General features: G+C 39.8%; 1 protein-coding gene across 7 annotated transcripts in view; it reads right to left on the bottom strand.

The window, feature by feature from the left end:
- CWC22 (CWC22 spliceosome associated protein) overlaps positions 1-13474 on the bottom strand; it is a 56849-nt gene extending 43375 nt beyond the window's left edge. Inside the window, exon 1 of one of the 7 annotated variants that reach the window (XM_019628237.1) lies at positions 13401-13474. The gene's annotated coding sequence lies outside the window, so the exon portion shown is untranslated. Of the gene's footprint in view, positions 1-3010; positions 3033-8321; positions 8378-12038; positions 12239-13238; positions 13316-13336; positions 13359-13387 lie in introns of those variants that run through there. The other 6 variants (XM_019628239.1, XM_019628238.1, XM_019628234.1 and 3 more) reach the window with 6 other exon arrangements.
- Between the last annotated feature and the right edge of the window lie 4519 nt (positions 13475-17993).

Here is a 17993-nt window from a genome sequence, read left to right as displayed (position 1 = left end):
TGGATCTTGAGATTATTATGCTAAAAGAAATGTCAGGCAGAAAAAGTCAAGAACCATATGATTTCACTGATATGTGGTATATAAAACTTAAAATGACATTAAGAACAAGAAAGACAAATGAAGAAACAAAATTCATAGACACAGGCAATAGTTTAGTGGTTACCAGAGGGTAAGGGGGAAGGGATGGTGGATGAGCGTAAAGTGGATCAAATATATGGTGATGGAAAGAGAACTGACTCTGGGTGGTGAACACACAATGTGATATATCAATGATGCATTACAGAATAGTACACCTTAAATCTATGTAACTTTGCTAATATTGTCACCCCAATAAACTTTAATTAAAAAAATAAAATCAAAGGACACCAACACTGAGATGGCCCAGATGTTGCAATTAACATACAAGATTTTTAAGGCATATTCAAAAGTGCAAAGGATAACATGCTTGCAAAAAAAACAAAAACATAGGAAATTTCAGCAACAAAAAACAGCAACAAAAATAAATGATATAAGAGAACGAAACTGAAATTCTAGAACTAAAAAAATATATGAAGTGAAAAATCTACTGGCTAGACTTAATAGAAAAATGGAGATAAAGTCAGTGAGCTTGACGTTAGAGCAATAAAAATTACCCAATCTAAAGAACAGAGAGAGAAACAAAAAAAAATTAATGAAAACTACCAGGGACATGTATGACAATATCAAAAGGCCTAATATATGTGTAATTAAAGTCCAAGAAGGAAAAAGAGAAAAAATGGGATGGAAAAATATTTCAAGAAATAAAGTTTCCCCAGTTTGGTGAAAGGCATAAATTTGCAGATTTATAAAGCTCAGAGAATCCCAGGCAGGATAAATATAAAGAAAACCACACTGATGCACGTAGTCATATGAAGTAGTCAATAATCAAACTGCTGAAAACTAAAGACAAAGAGAAAATCCTGAGAGCAGCAAGAGGGAAATAACATTGTTACATACAGGGAAATAATAATTAGAATTACTGCTGACTTCTCATCAGAAACTAGAGACCAGAAAACAGTGGAACAATGTTTAAAATATTGAAAAACAGAAACAAAAGAACTGTCAACCTAGAATTCCAGCAAAAATAATCTTAAAATGAAGATGAAATAATGACATTTGCTGATTAAACAAACAAAAACAACTAAGAGACTGTATCGCCAGCTGACCTGCACTATGAGAAATGCTAACGGAAGTCCCTCAAGCTGAAGAGAAATGATACCAGATGGAAATCCAGATTTTCAGAAAGAAATGAAGAACACTGGAAATGGTAACTTTCTCGGGAAATATGAAAGACTACTTTTTACTTCATCTAAAATACATGGGTCTGTTTAAAGGAAACATAATATCTGAGGGGTTATAGTGTATGTGTACTAAAGACAGGACCATTCACTGTTCCAGCAACTCTCTGGTTTACAAATTCTGTCCATTCCCTACCAAGACCGTGATGAGTACCTGACGACTACCTCTAGTCTCACAAACTCTTCAAGTACCCTTCCTTAACCTCCCTTTTTGAGGCACCCCATGATTCCCTACAGGATGCTTTCTCCCTTGCTGCAGTAAATTAATAAACTTTGACTAGTAATTAGGTGTCTTACTGGTGAGTTTTCATTGGTGGGCTTTAACACACAGACAAATGAACCAGTTTCTCCAACAATTCAACAGCATGGGGGACAAAAAACAGAAAGAAAAGAGCTGGACAGTTGATATAGAATAAAAGAGATGTAACAGTCTTAACAAATATAACGTGTGGATCCTGAATTGAACAATTTGCGCTACTCTAAAATGGGATGTTATTTATATAGTAAGAACCTATGTTAACTTGAATTCAGCACTAACTTAATTGACTAATATCCTCTACCCAGGCTTCCTTCTAAACAGGAAGTGGGCTGAAGTTCCTATTTTGGGCAGAGGGGAAAAAACAGTGGAAGAGAACACTTTCTAATTCAGTAAGATTGTAAACTTGCTGACAGTTATATTCACATCATGGTTTTCTGTGTAGAACAATGAGAATAGGCTCGATGTGGACTCTTAGAATTAGTTACATTAACCTTATAGATACATATTTGCTATCCAAGACAGCTTATCTTAGTATGTACTTAAAATAAAGACTCATTTCAAAATCACTTGTTACCTAAATGCTGTGCCCAAATTCATAATGGAGATATTCTAAGCTCTAATGCCAATAATATACCAACTTTTTAAAAACATTTTCCTCAACTGTATAACATATATTCCATCCATTGAGACAAGTCATTTTAAAATAATATAGTGACAAGTGCCCCAAAGGGTACTGATGTGCAATTGTTAATGCAAAACCAGTAAATGGGAGGACTGTCAGTATAAACAGTAGCTCTGCAACAAAGTAACATATCATCTACACATTCGATTCTATGGCACATTCCAATGATGTTCTTGAGATATCCAGAGATTAACTAATGAGTTACATTTCCCATTTTAGAAGTCAGAAATGTGTACTTTAAAGTAAGATCATAACAATAATGAAGAATGATAAATTACTGCAGCCACAAAGACATACTGGGCACTTCACTTCTATAATCTTTTCAATCCTCATCCTTATCCTGCTTTGATGATTTTTTAGGCCTTATTTTGTCAATGGGAGAGTTGAGGTACAGAGATTTGAAGCAATGTGTCCAAGTAAATTACAGCTAGAAAACGGGAGAGCTAAAATTCAAAAAGGTTTCTCAGATGCCAACACCATCTGATATTGAATCAAAATGAAATGCCAACATTAATAAAGTGATGCCAAACTGGTAAATTATAAAATGTAAACAGGCAAAGTCTCCACTATCCAGAAAATGTTCCTATCTTAAACTGATCCATTTTTCCAAAGTTCCAGATAACAAAGGTTATGATGTTAATATAATGAGGCACTACTTCTTTTTACACATGCATAATAAAAACATTATGGATTCCTTTATTTAGTCAGCATATGTAGAATTCAGTGTGACCAGGTGCAACGTGAGCAAATTACCTGACTCTGCCTGGCAAGATTTAGTATTTTCCTTTGCTATCCCTTTTGAATCTTCTGGTTTCTCTTCTCAACCTACCACACATTTGAAAAAAAAAAAAAAAGGGCAATTTTCTATATATTTTATTTTATTTCAAATCACCTTATGTAAATTGAATGAGTTTTCTTTCTGATCAGTGTCATCTTTCCCCTTTCTACCCTTTCAACCATCATCACCAAATAATTTCTGGCAACCAAGTACAATCTGTTACATTTCCATGTTCCAAGTGAAATTTACAATATTACAAAGTAGATTGCTACTGCACTTCTAACAAAAAAAAATGCATAAAGTACTATCATCGTCCAGATTTATACAGAATATGCCTATAGGGAAATTCTGAAAGTTCAACATGTAGATTCTTGATACTTGGACTAATTGGAAATTCCTGCAATGAGAGCAATTTATCTAGAGTTTACAGCTCTCGTACCTCTTTTTAGCATCACTAGGATATTATGATGAATTATTAAATTTCTCTTTCCTTGTCACAAGAAAGCAACTCAGCAAAACTACACCTGCCTTCCTGAGCAAGGAGATTGTACAATAAGATGTAGTTTAAAAATAATGAAGATGGTTCTATGAGTTTTAGCAAGCATCAGAAAGCAAAATATTTAATAACATCTGTAACTTTAAATTAACTGGAAGTTACAAAACTGTAAATTCTGCAATTATCTCAAAAATTCAGAAAATGAGAAAATATTCAACTAATGCCTGAAATGCACTGTTTTCTCGAATATTTCAGTAGGATACTTCTACCATTGTCCCTTGGGTGTCCTCAACCCAGGTTACAGGAAATCACTAAAATATACCAGGCATGACAGTTAAGTTTGCGAACTTATTGCAATGATGTTGATAACCTTTTTTGATATCAGAGGGATTATTCATTATGAATTTGTACCAACTGGACAAACAGTTAACCAAGTTTACTATTTGGAAGTGCTGAAAAGGCTGCGTGAAAAAGTTAGACGACCTGAATTTTTTGCCAGCAATTCATGGCTCTTGCATCACAACAATGCACCAACTCACACAGCACTGTCTGGGAGGGAGTTTTTAGCCAGTAAACAAATAACTATATTGGAACACCCTCCCTACTTACTGATCTGGCCCCAATGACTGCTTTCCTTACCCGAAGAAAAAGGAAATATTGAGAGGAAGACATTTTGATGACATTCAGGACATCAAGGATAATATACAGCTCTGAAGGCCATTCCAGAAAAAGACTTCCAAAATTGCTTTGAAGGGTGGACTAGGTGCTGGCGCTGGTGCATAGCTTCCCAAGGGGAGTACTTGGAAGGTGACTGTAGGGATATTCAGCAATGAGGTATGTAGCACTTTTTCTAGGATCAGTTTGCCACCTTAATTGTCAAACCTCGTACTATCATAAAATTGTTATAGGGAATCAACAAAATGGATCCCCTTTAGTTTGCTCTTCTGCATTCTATGTAGTAACAGCAGGACTGGCAAACTTCAAATATTATAACGAAGTTTAAAAACAAAAACAAAAACAAAACACCCTTATTTATCCAATTGGAAAATGGGAATATTAAACAATATTGAAAATAAAAATTAGTTTAAGTACATTCTAAACGCAAACAATGTAATGGGAATGGGGAACAGGATGCTCAGGACAATCTCCAAACAGGACCCAAGCCCCGACCCCTTCCAAATAGTGATTTTCCTTCTCAGGAAACAGGGAGGAGCAGCGTATTGGCCACAGTCCTTAAGCACTAATGACAAGACTGCTACTGCCCTCCCCTATCTGTACTGAAGGAAAGCCCCTTGTTTAAGAAAATTGCTTTAACTTTTTTCTTGCTATTTTTTTTTATATATACATATTAGTAAGAAATTTGCCCCATGATATGTCACACAAGGAAAAATGATGTAATTTGATTTTAGCATAGTTCATAATTTCAAGGAAATAAAAAGGCCAACACAGTCCCATCCTTTTCAGGAAGTCACCAGGTACAGGGTGACAACCCTTAGCTGCCATTCTGAATTTTGAAAAGTTCTGAAAATACAAAGATCTTTTTTAAGCTTGTGATAAACTAATTTGGCAGCAAAACATGACAAGCACCTACTTGAGACTTCATGTAACTCTTCGTTTGATGCACTACAGAAATATTCATGTGCTTAATTAATGGAGGCTGCCCAGGACCCCCAAAGGGGGGAAATATTCAACTACTGCCCAAAATGCACCCTTTTCTCAATTATTTCAGTAGAACACGTCTACTGAAAGGAGGGCTACTTAATAAATATATTTGCACTGTATTTCTTCTCTAAAATCTGAAAAATTCTGAATGTCAAAACAGTTCTGACTCCAAGAATTACAAATAAAGAACTGCAGACCTGTACTCTACTCTTTGTACACTAGGAGTGCAATATGACTCATAACCATTTGAATGACTGAAGATAACGACATTCAAGTACAGGCCTGAAAGCTGTGCAGACTGTATTTGGGTATCGTTTGGATTTCCTAAGTGATGAGGAATAAACAAAATGTAGAAGCCTGTGACTGGTCTCTGACTCTGTGCAGGGGGACACAGCACCAGTTTGGGGACATCTTAAGACACACTTAGATGAGTTTTAAAAAGTGACAAAATCTAAAAGTTCTTATCTTTTCAATGAACTCATATCAAAAATTACTCGTTATAAACCGGGAGAAGCTATTATTCCCCATTCGTTTCCTACATTGTGAAGCCAGGCCATATTGGTCTGTATTTAAGTAACCAAAGAAATCAAAGATAGTGATATGATCACCTGGATATACTACTTAAATTAAAAAATCTTTTGTGGGTACAAAGGAAGATCCCCAATGTGCTCCTTTTCACCAGAATACAGGCTATGAGAGCAGGAATCTGTCATTTTTGTTTGTTTCAAAATTTCTATCATCTATTTCTTGATTTATAATATTGGTTTCCAATTGAGTTAGTTTTAAAGAAAAATTCTACATGTTAAACTTCTTTAATGATTCATTTAAATATAAATTATGACGTTTATGGGGCAAATTGTTTTTCTTGAACCCCTCTAGTTCCATCCTCTTTCCTTAAACAGCCAAGTTGTGTGTGTGTGTGTGTGTGTGTGTGTGTGTGTGTGTGTGTATAAATGAGTCTACAGTCGATACTTCCAATTCTTAACCTCTCGTTAACTCCTTTTACCCACCAACATTTGGTTTTCCACTCCTAGAGCGGCCATTTCTTTCATCTGACAGTGCTTCTCAACTTACAGGTACACCACGTTCATCTGGTTTTCCTTCTGTCTGTGTTCCTCTGTCCACCTCTCTAACATTTACTATCCCATAGAGTTTAATCTTTGCTCATGGATGTTCGTCTGTTTTGTTCATTGCCATATCCCCAACGTAGAAAGCTCTCAATACATATTTGTTAAATGAACAAATGAGCAGTCCTTATCTTTTCTCTATATTCCCTCTGGAAGACCATCTCTACCCCCATACCTTCAACTAACATTTATAAGATGACTTTTACTCCACCCCAATCTATGCTACCGAGTTCCAAATCCTATGTCCAAATGCCTATAGGAAACCTGCATGTGGATGTTCCAAAGACCCTTGGAACTAGGGAAGTCCAAATTGTGACTCATCATTTCCTCCTCTCCTCAAACCAGCTCTTCCTCTAAGATATCACTTACAAAGCCAGCCAAGTGACCATTTCCTTTTCTTCACTCCCAGTCAGTTTCCAAATCCGACTAATTTTACCTTCTCAATTAATAGGAGATAGCCTCAAACCTGCCCCCCGAACCCCCCTTCCCTCTGATAACATATACAAAAGGTAGGAGTAAGGCTCCATTTAGTAAAGATCCCATAATGAGACAACCTTCATTTTAGAAGAAGGCAAATTGTTTTTTACTTTTCACAAGGTCTTCTTTACCTCTAGGCTATAAGAACTTTTCCAACATGCCTATGAAAATATAAATTATATATGTATACTACAAGCTGGTAGGGCTCCACTGTATTCTACCCATATGGGGCAAAAGGATCCTTAATTAGCTGCCCACAGGGAAACCCAGGCCTTAAATTAAAAGCATATTCCACCATGATATATGCAATATTATTCCATACTTTCCAAGTTTCCTTCTAAGTTTTTAAAATGGAAATTTTGTCTTGGTGTCTATTGTATCAGCTGTCTCCACACATTATCCTTTAATAGAAAAGAGTTCTTCAGTAGCAGTCCCTCTAGTTACTGAATAAAAATAAATCCTAAGGGACATCTCTGCTGGTACTAAACCCTCCATCACTTGTATTTATATCCTGCTAAGCCACTTTATCTTGCTTTAGTTTCCCCAAACAGCCCTTGGTTCACAGCTCAACAGGATTTAACTTTCTTTGCTAACCGCAGCATCTAATTCATTGAGCTATTATTATTATTATTATTATTATTATTATTGGTTTTCTTGGTCTAGTGACTAAGCCAAATTTATACCTATTAGTACGATAACAAAGGGAGACAAAAACTTGAATTCCAAACCTATACCATACCCCTCGCCACTTTACTTAATACATGCTTTGTGTTAAATAGCTCTACTGCTTCTCATCACCCACTGGATGCGTCCTTCTTCATTTTGAGTTCCAGTTTGTATTTGTGCAGATGAGCCTCCTTAATGAGGTTGTAAAAATTGAAAGATTTTGTACAGGACAAACAGGAAAACAGAACTGAAAAAAATGATGAGGCTGGAACCATAAGTGATACTTATACTAAGAAGTGCTTCAGAAAAGTACTCATACAGAAAATGAGAAAGTATTAAGTTTAATAGAAAGAGCAGTACGGTCATGGTCTCTCTCTACTTTTTTAATTTACCCCCTATTCTTTGGAAACACATTAACGAGAAAAGGTTAAAGGCAGTGTGTGTGTACAGTGAGGTGATGTATACCTTAATAAGCTGCACACATGGCACTGAAATCCAAGAAATCAATATTCCTATCCTCAGGCAGAGAAGAAAAGTCTAAATGTTGCAACGTTACAAACACAATACTACTGGGAAAGACGAAGTGCAACTAAGTGGGCCTGGGGCATACAGAAAGAAATGGGTCTTAAAGCTGAATCTTCAAGGACAAGTAGGAAAGGTCATTCTCCATATGGAAAGGGGGAAAGGTCATTAAGGCAATGAGCTCAGCATGTGTCAAGACTCCGAGATATAAAATAATTTAGGGGATTCCAGGCTGTTTGAGTATAGGGCACATACAAATATTAAGCACAAATAAGATGGAACACAAAACTCATGAAAGCTAAAGCGTGAAAGACCTTGTATGACAACACTGGATACCTGAAGTTCTTGGTCACGGCCATATACGTAGAACCTAGGACAGTGCCTGCCACTTAATAGGTTCCAATTCTAGAATTAAACATAAAGAAGGGAGTGGGGCTTTTGATGATTATTACTATTTTTGCTTACATAGAACCCTCAATAAAGATATTTTTACAACTTTTTTACCAATGAATACCACAGCAGCCTTGTCCCACCTATCAGTCCCTACTTCCAGGAACCCCCAAGCTCTCATCAACTTCATCAAGACAGCACTATCAGGTGCCATCCCGTCTTTACCCCAGGTTAACTTGAGCAGCTTGAATAAATGTCCCTATTTGAGATGAAAAACATACCAGTTCTTTTGATGGCACTGCAAGGGGAAATTGGACACTTAAGTTGCAGTTACTTCAACTTACAAAAACAAGTCTAATTATTGAGGGTGCTGTATGCCTTCATTCAGGCTGTGTTCCTCAGTTTGCCCAATTAAGTATATGGGCTGGATCTGTTCTGTTAACTCTCAAAGCACAGCTCTCAAAGTGGGTTTTCTAATTATTTATTTAAAAAGCCATTTAGTAAACTACGTTCTAAGTTTTAAAGAAAACTTAAGAGGTGGTGGTCTCCACAGAGATTTATGAAGTGGCCACTAGACACACAGCACTACATTCCACCAGAGGCTCCTTCCTGAGAAAAGCTATCCTGACCAGCTAATTCAGGGAAGGACTCTCAAGGTTACTTTTCAGATGGAAGTGCTGAACTCTGTCTAGCCTGATCCATTTATGAGTTAGGCTCAAAGTCAAGTTAAACATGAATCTTCGCCAGGTCTCCCCTTCCCATTAGTGAACCCATTCTATAATCACAGGAGCCTGTATGTCCCCAGGCCAAGGCAGCCCAAACCATCTTTTTGGTATCTGTTCACAGGGAAAGACTTATTAGCTTGGCTACAAATAGCAAAGGCTTGCTTTAATCCATTGCTTCCTCTCCTGATGTGTTATTTTTGAAGAAAATGCTTTGAAAGTTTGTACTGTCATAGGCATTGAAATGTTTCTTCAATGGCCAATTGAAAAATGCATATACTAAAAAAAAAATATTTATGTTATAGGTTTAGTAAGTCTGGAAGTTTGCTGAAACTAAGACACCAGAGGTCTTTTTGTTCCATCACCCCCCATACTAGGATTCTCAGACTTGAACAGAAAGGGAGAGAAATGCAATAAGGAAGCCCTAAGTCATCAGTGGGATTAGCTATATTACCGATAACCACTTTTTCCCAAAACTAGCTCTAGGCTAGTTAGGGATACATCATATAGCACAAAGTGCAGTATAAATACAAGTGACCAATAAACAGCAAATAATGTTCAAATTACAGCATAGGCATTACAAATAACAGTGTGTACTGTCTTACGTGGTCTCAGCTACAACAGCCACTATAAGCCACTTACAATGTATAATCATCAGAGAGGAGAGTTAACCTCTAACAATCTAGCAACTGCGAAAACTGACAAAGCTAAGAAGGGTGGTTTAGGAAAGACAGTTAAATAGTCTAGGTGGTGTCACAATTCAAGACGTGATTGGAGCTAAACTATCCAAAGTAGAGAAGGACATGGGGGCCTAATAACATGGCTGTAGCTCAAATACTTTGAAGCAAGGAAGGCAGCAAACCTGATTCTGGGGGGTGGGGCAAAGGGTGAACCATAACAGATCCCTAGGAGATGGGCTAGAACAGTGGCTTTCAAACTAATTGGCATGAGAATCACATGGATGGTTTGGTAAAAAAGACTGATGGGCCCCCCCACTCCCCAGTTTCTGATTCAATAAAACTGGAGTGAAGCCCAATAATTTATTGGGTTGTCGGAAAAGTCATGACTTTTTTGTCTGTTTTTCAAAGGTCATTTATTTATATAAAGAACAAAGATCAATCAGTGATATATTGCCCGTTTTGTTCAATAACCTTTTGCCATCTTTCAGTGAGCTTCATAGTTCCTCGTTCATAGAAGGACCTGTCCTTATTTGCGAAAAACTGAACAAGGTGCTGTACAGCCGTATCTGAATTGAACCTTATACCACGCAAGGAGTTTTGAAGAGAGCAAAACAAGTGGAAGTCTGACGGCGCAACGTCAGGCGAGTATGGTGGGAATGGCAACACATCCCATCCAAGATCCAATAATTTTTGACGGGTGATCAAACTTATGTGTGGTCTCATGTTGTTGTGATGGAACACAACTCCCTTACAATTAACAAGCTCTGGACATTTCTGGATGATGGATTCGTTCAAACTGTCCAATTGCTGACTACACATTCAAATTGATTGTTTGGTTCCTTGGTAGGAGCTCGAAAAACACAATACCTTTAAAATCCCATCACACTGAGAGCATAACCTTCCTCTAATGCAGCAGTTCTCAACCTTCCTAAGGCCGCGACCCCTTAATACAGTTCCTCATGTGTGGTGACCCCCAACCATAAAATCATTTTCATTGCTACTCTATAACTGTAATTTTGCTACTGTTATGAATTGTAATGTAAATATCTTTTTGTTTTCCAATGGTCTTAGGCGACCCCTGTGAAAGGGTCATTCAACCAAGGGGTCGCGACCCACAGGTTGAGAGCCACTTGCAATGAATGTCTGCTTTCAATGTCATTTGAGGTGAATCATCACATCGGGACCAAGACAGTTTGCGCACCACACTGTTGTAAACAATTCACTTCTCATCACCTGTTATTAGTCACTTCAAAAAAGGATCGTTTTCCTCACGTTTAATGAGTATATTGCAGATGTTCATACGCGCTGTCAGATGAACTTCGAGTTCATGCAGAACCCAAGTATTGAGCTTGCTTACGTATCCCAGCTTCTTCAAGTGGTCGTGAACGCTTGAATGATGAATGTTCAATGTTTATGCAATCTCTCGTGTTGTTTAACATGGGTTTGACTCCATCAATGCCTTTATTTTCTCGTTATCAACCTCAGTGGGCCTCCCTGACCGAGAAGCGTTGTTGAGATCAAAATCACCAGCACAGAATTTTGTGAACCATCATTGGCACTGATGTTCTTGTACAGCATTGTCACCATAAACTTTATGCAACTTTTCACAAGCTTGATGCGCGTTCTTCCCTTTATGGAAGTAAAACAGTAAAATATGGCAAAAATGCAGTTTGGTCTTCTATCTTCAACTTGTTGTAAAATCTCCAAAACTCAACCATATCGCTGAATTTTTTTTACAGTGAAGCTAGAACTGTCAGCTGTCAAATGACATAGCAATAACATAGATGCAAATGACTCTAGTACTTCCAAAAATGAACTAGTGCCATCTGTCGCAAACATGCGTCATGACTTTTCCAACAACCCAATATATTGCTAACAAGTTCTATGGAGCTGCTGATGCTGCCGACTGAGGAGACATTCAGAACCACCAGGCCAGGGTATTGGATCAAGGTTCTTGGCTTAAGTCTCAGGGCCTCAGCCAGGTCAGGTGGTAAAGGCTCCATAAAAGTGGCATGGGCACTTACAGGTGGAAGGGCAACATTCATAATCAAAGAACAAGAACTGAGGCATAAAGAGAATTCATCAACTCCATCATAGTAGTAACGATAATATAACAGCTAAAACTATATGCCAGGCACTGTACACAGTGCCTTACATGCATTATTTTTCTTCATTCTCAAAACGACCCACTGGAGTAGGTATTACTGTTATACACATTTTTCAGACTAAAGATGTTAGGTAACCTGCCCCAAGCGACAGACCTGACACGTGCTGAAGCAGGACTGAAATCTTTGGTTTACTAGTCCATCACCCAGCAGCAACACAAGGAGGTCTCCTCGTCCTACAGATGCTGCATGTTAACTCTTCTTTTGATCAAAATCACACTGTTAATGCCGATTCTACATCTGCGTTTCCACAGTGGGATGGTAATTGAGGTTAACTCCTCAGTTCACAGGCAATCCTAAAACAATACAGTTAAAGCAGGTTAACTGGTCTTCTGAAGCTCAAGTTTGCTTGTTTACCTGTTTCTAGTCTGTGGACACCTAAAAGCGCAAAGGGTCCACTTACCCCCCTTTTTCAATCACCTCATTCTTGAATCTGGAATAGCCTTTCCCTATTTTTTTCCTTCTCCGTTTATCTCAAAGACTTGTGAGGATTACGTGAAAATAGATAAAGCGATATTGCAGTTAGACTCCGTGAGATTCACTATTTGATTACTATTATATATACAAGTGTGCTGTGGGATCCGGAGCTCAGCAGAGAGGTGGAGACTGGAGACCCAAGTTTGGGAGTTATCACATTATTGGAGGTAGATCAATTTATGGGAGGATAAAGGATGACACGCAGAGTAAGAACACACACTGAGGAACAGAGTCCCTACTAGGAAGAATCACATTTACGGGGCAAATGTATGAAAAAGAAACAACTAATGAAATTTCAAAGAAGCAGTCCACATTGGGCATTACGCCGGAAAGAGGCACAGGAGTGAAATTTACACTAGTTTTCAATTAACTACAGCTCATTACTCCCACTCCATAGTCTGCGGCCGGGCTAAGCGCGGGGCCTTGGGAAGGCGAAACGACTCGACAATCAGCGCCGGAAACACACACCTCATACAATAAAGGGCAACTAGCGTTGCTGCTGGATTGCAGCAACAAAGACAGCGTGGAAACGCAGTATCAGGCGCCTCACTAGGAAGCCAGGTGCGCCCTTGCAGGCGGCCAGGGGCGCAGGCCGCCCTCCCCACCCGCTGGCCCCTCCGCCCGACCAGCTCTGACACCGCAGCCTCGCCAGCCGGCGCGCGGCGGGAAGAGAGCCGCGCGCACCCCGGCGTCGCCTTCAGCCGGGCGAACCACCGCGCACCCACTCCTGGACACCTTTCACTCCCCACCCGGCCCGACAACCCACCACCCGCACTTCGGTTCGCTGCCTGCGGCGAGTCTACGGAGTTCAGTAATTACCTGGAGCTCCACCGCGCCGCCATTACACCGGATGCGCGTCACTTCCCCCTCCCGGCCCAGGCAGTAGGAGGAAGGCGGAACGTGAAATACATACAAACCTGATGCTACGGTGGTTTTGATATGTCATCCTACTTATAAAAAAACCCCACCATATCATAATACCAGATTCAGAGAAGTCTATCCGGCCACGCTTTCCCCTTCCCAAGACGGCGACAAAAGAGAAGTTGATACAAACTACAAAGTCCAGCATCCACCGCCCATGAGGGTGGAAATGACGCAAGGCAACTATAGTTTTTAGGCTGAGAAAGCCGCAATGTACTACGGGAATTGTAGTTCTTCCGGATAAGCTCCAGAACGTGCTTTCAGGCGGCTGGGCTGGTGGTGATTAGTAGCAAAATATACTTTAGAACTATTTCTTTGCAGTTGTAAAAAGTAGACCGTAGTAGTGATTTTTCGTGAAAATCTTAAGAACAGAAGATACCTCTTTCAGACTTTTTACAGTAATTAGACTGAGAACCCATTATAAACAAAAATAGAAGTGTTAAATTAAGTGCCTACTAAATTCCAAGATTTTAAACCCAAGTAAATGGGAGAATGTTGGGCCATAAACAGAGTGAAGTAATGAGGAGCAGCTAATTCTATAGAGAAGATGATGCTTCTATTTTAAGTTAAGGTACCAGCTGGTGAGACATATGAGAAGAAGGACATTGCTTAGTGGACTTGGAAATGGCTATCTGTACAGAGATAAGAGGTAAAATATCAATGTGTTTTAAGCTTTACTTTTCAATAGTAACAAAACCTAAAGTTTCACTTACTTGTTACTGTTTTGAGATCTAACTTTCTCTAAAACAACCGTATCTTTATGTTCCCCAACCTTGTGTATAAATCAGGCCTGGTTTCTCCAAACACTGCTCTGTTAACAGTTTTAGTGTGCTGGTGCTACCAACCCTTTCCTAGAGGCAGAAGAGTATAATGCTTACGGAAAATGACGGGCCAGACTACTTATGTTGAAGTATGACACAAGCCAGACTACTTACGTCTAAGTCATGAATCTGTTGATACACTTATGGACGATTGACCTTGGAGCCGGTTATTTCACACTGTTGCATGCTATTTCTGATTGTTAGGAATAATAGTACCCACCCCACAGCATAGTTTTAATAATTGAATTAGTTGATACGCTTGTTGTGGTTGAGATAATTCCTACTATATAATAGTATTATCTATCTTTTTCATATTTAAGAGATTTGGCTATAGTTAAAGGTGCATTTTGTTGTCTTAAATTATTTAAGGGAATTGATTTCAGTTGTATCAATACAGGACACAGGAGATGAATCTGGTAAACATTTGTATGCACATCTGAAAAAACGCAGTACTATCTCTACTATTATCAAAAGAAATAGGAAAATTCAAGTTGAACCTGGAGGAGCTTAATAGAGCTAGAAAAGACATAGGTTTGTCTTTTTGGGTCCTCCAGGAAGCAAACAGTGAGATAGAGTTAAGAATGTAAAAAGATGAAAAGAAAAGGGAGGAAACTGGATGGGGCAGGAGTATTGTTTTATCCACCCTGAGATAACACAGGCTTGCTCAGTCATTGGCTGCAGCCACTTCAAGAAGAGTGAGGCTTCAAATCAAAATGTGAGGCGGACTTGAAAATGTTAACAGTTGAAGGCTGTCACCTAATGACACTCCAAACAGCTAGGCAAAAAATGTCTCCTTGAAGAGGTGTCTGAGCAGCACACCTCTGTATCTGTCACGGTCCACCAGGTAGATCCACTCTCTATACACATTCAGGGAACAGTTCTTCCAGGGTTCCAATGCGCCTCTCTTCCCAAAGGGAAACTGAGAAAAGAAATTAGTGGGCAAACTACAGCCCATGTGTTCACAGTTGGTCTTGAGCCACAGCTGAACTCATTGCTTGTTTCTTCCACTATTCATTCTAAATTTCTCTCACTCCCAGCTACCACCTCTGCCGTCTCAGTGATTAAACAGGTGGTGTAAAAACCCTAACTCCTGAGAAATTTGAGCCCCTGGTAATAATCTTCTTCTCAGGCAGATGTTGCTGCACTTGCCCATTTACACAAGGTAGTAGGGGCAAGGTATATGGTTGTCGGAAAAGCCATGACGTACTTTGTCTGTGTTTTTCAAAGGTCATTTATTTATATAAAGAAAAAAGACTAATCAATGATATATTGCCCGTTTTGTTCGATAATCTTTTGCGATCTTTCAGTGAGCGTCATAATTCCTCGTTTATAGAAGGACCTATCTTTATCTACGAAAAACTGAACAAGGTGCTGATTTACAGCCTCATCTGAATTGAACATTATACCAGGCAAGGAGTTTTGAAGAGAGCAGAAACAAGTGGAAGTCTGATGGCACAAGGTCAGGCGAGTATGGTGGGTGTGGCAACATATCCCATCCAAGCTCCAATAATTTTTGACGGGTGATCAAACGTGTGTGGTCTCACATTGTCACAATGGAACACAACTCCTTTACAATTAACAAGCTCTGGACATTTCTGGATGATGGAGTCATTCAAACTGTCCAATTGCCGACAGTACATATTCAAATTGATTGTTTGGTTCCTTGGTAGGAGTTCAAAAAACACTACACCTTTAAAATCCCACCACACTGAGAGCATAACCTTCCTCTGATGAATGTCTGCTTTTGATGTCATTTGAGGCAAATCATCACGTCGAGACCAAGACCGTTTGTGCACCACAGTGTTGTAAATAATCCACTTATCAGCAGTTATCAACCGCTTCAAAAAAGGATTGTTTTCCTCACGTTTAATGAGCATATTGCAGATGTTTATACGCACCATCAAATGAACTTCTTTGAGTCCATGAGGAACCCAAATATCGAGCTTGCTTACATATCCCAGCTTCTTCAGGTGGTCATGAACGCTTGAATGATGGATGTTCAATGTTTATGCAATATTTCGTGTTAGTGTCATGTAACATGGGTTTGACTCGATCAATGCCTTTATTTTGTCATCATCAACCTCGGTGGGCCTCCCTGACCAAGGAGTGTTGTTGAGATCAAAATCACCAGCACAGGGTCAGCAGAGTGGTGCGATGGTTAAGAACTGGCTTGGGACGCCAGAGGGCCCCGGTTCGGATTCCACATATGAGGGCCAGTGACACTGCCTTCTACAGCTAAGATGCTGAACAGCAGCTCAACCTGGAGCTGGGCTGCCATGAGTCGCCGGCAACAGCGTAGGCTGCAGCCCTTGTGGCAGTGGGTTGCCATGGGCTACCGTGTGTAGCCAGCAGCCAGCGTGAGCGGCCAGCAGCCACAGTGAGCGGCCGTCCAGAAGCCAGCGACTGATCTGCCTCACCCGGGAAGAGCGCAATGATGATGCCAACTTGGGCCAGTGAAGCAACGTCCTCCACAACTAGACTGAAGAACAAAACAACAGCAACTTGTCTGTTCCCCTTCCCCCAATTCCCCAACACTGTTCCCATCCCCCCAGTACCCCAATAAAAATCTTAAAAAAAAAAAATCACCAGCACAGAATTTCGTGAACCATCGTTTGCACTGACGTTCTTGTAAACATGTCACTGTAAACTATGCAACTTTTCACAAGCTTGATGCGTGTTCTTCCCTTTATGGAAGTAAAACAGTAAATTATGGTGAAAATGCAGTTTGGTCTTCCATCTTCAACTTGTTGTAAAATCTCCAAAACTCAACCAAATCGCTCAATTTTATTTTAGAATGAAGCTAGAACTGTCAGCTGTCAAATGACATAGCAATAACATAGATGTGAGTGACTCTAGTACTTCCAAAAAGGAACTAGTGCCATCTGTTGCAAACATGCGTCATGACTTTTCCGACAACCCAATAGTATTAAGAGTATGCAAGTGAATCACCGGAGTACCACACATATGTTTACTTGCCCCCGTTGTGTAACATCAAGCCTACCTCCTCCTGCTGATCAGAATTAGAGTCTGCTGCCGAGCATTAACTCCTCTTATTGCCTGCTTGTCTCTGGGCTCAAGAAATCCAAAGTGCCTAGGTAACAGATGAAGTTCAGCTCAGTGGGACTCTTGTTGTATCCCCTAGCAAGAATTTGCCACCTTTGGGGACTAGGACCTCTAATTCCACAAAGATCAGAGTCGCAGGAACAGGAAACACTACATCCCCTAGTGGGTCATTGGGAATGACAGTAAATTGGGCTATTCCTTTTTAATCCCTTATTTCCTCCACCTGTTTCACTGTTCTTGTTAGGGACTCTGAGCCACCATATCAAGGTCTGTTGCATCCTGGGAAATAGCACTTCATTCTTGCTGAGTATTATTTCCCAGCAGGTGCTTGAACTTCACCCCTAGGAGGCCATTCCAGTGTTTTGTTAGGCTAGCAGCTTCTGGGACATGCAGCATGTGACACAACAAGTGGAACCCATGATCACAGGTACCCTCCTGCACCACCTTTGCTGTGAAGTGGTTCCCTGATTGGATGCTATATTGTGTTATAGTCCACATCTGTGGATCCCGCATTTTGTAAATCCCCAGATAGTGGTGCCAAATGAAGATTGTTAGGTAGGAAGTGCAAACGCATACCCAAAATAAGTAACTATTTCCATGAGATGGAACTGCTTTCTGCTCAGGATGGAAGGTCCCAATGTAGTCAACTTGTCACCAACGGGCTGCTTGATCCCCTAAAGGAATGATGACATATTAGGAGCTCAATTTTGCTCTCTCTGACTGTCAGGTTGAGCTTTCAAATGAGGCAGTAGACAGGTCAGCTGTGGTA

This window comes from Hipposideros armiger, unplaced genomic scaffold, assembly GCF_001890085.2.
Source record: "Hipposideros armiger isolate ML-2016 unplaced genomic scaffold, ASM189008v1 scaffold_765, whole genome shotgun sequence".
Lineage (NCBI taxonomy): Eukaryota > Metazoa > Chordata > Mammalia > Chiroptera > Hipposideridae > Hipposideros > Hipposideros armiger.
The sequence above is the reverse complement of the archived record's forward strand: the minus strand, read 5'-3'. Positions and strand labels throughout refer to the sequence as shown.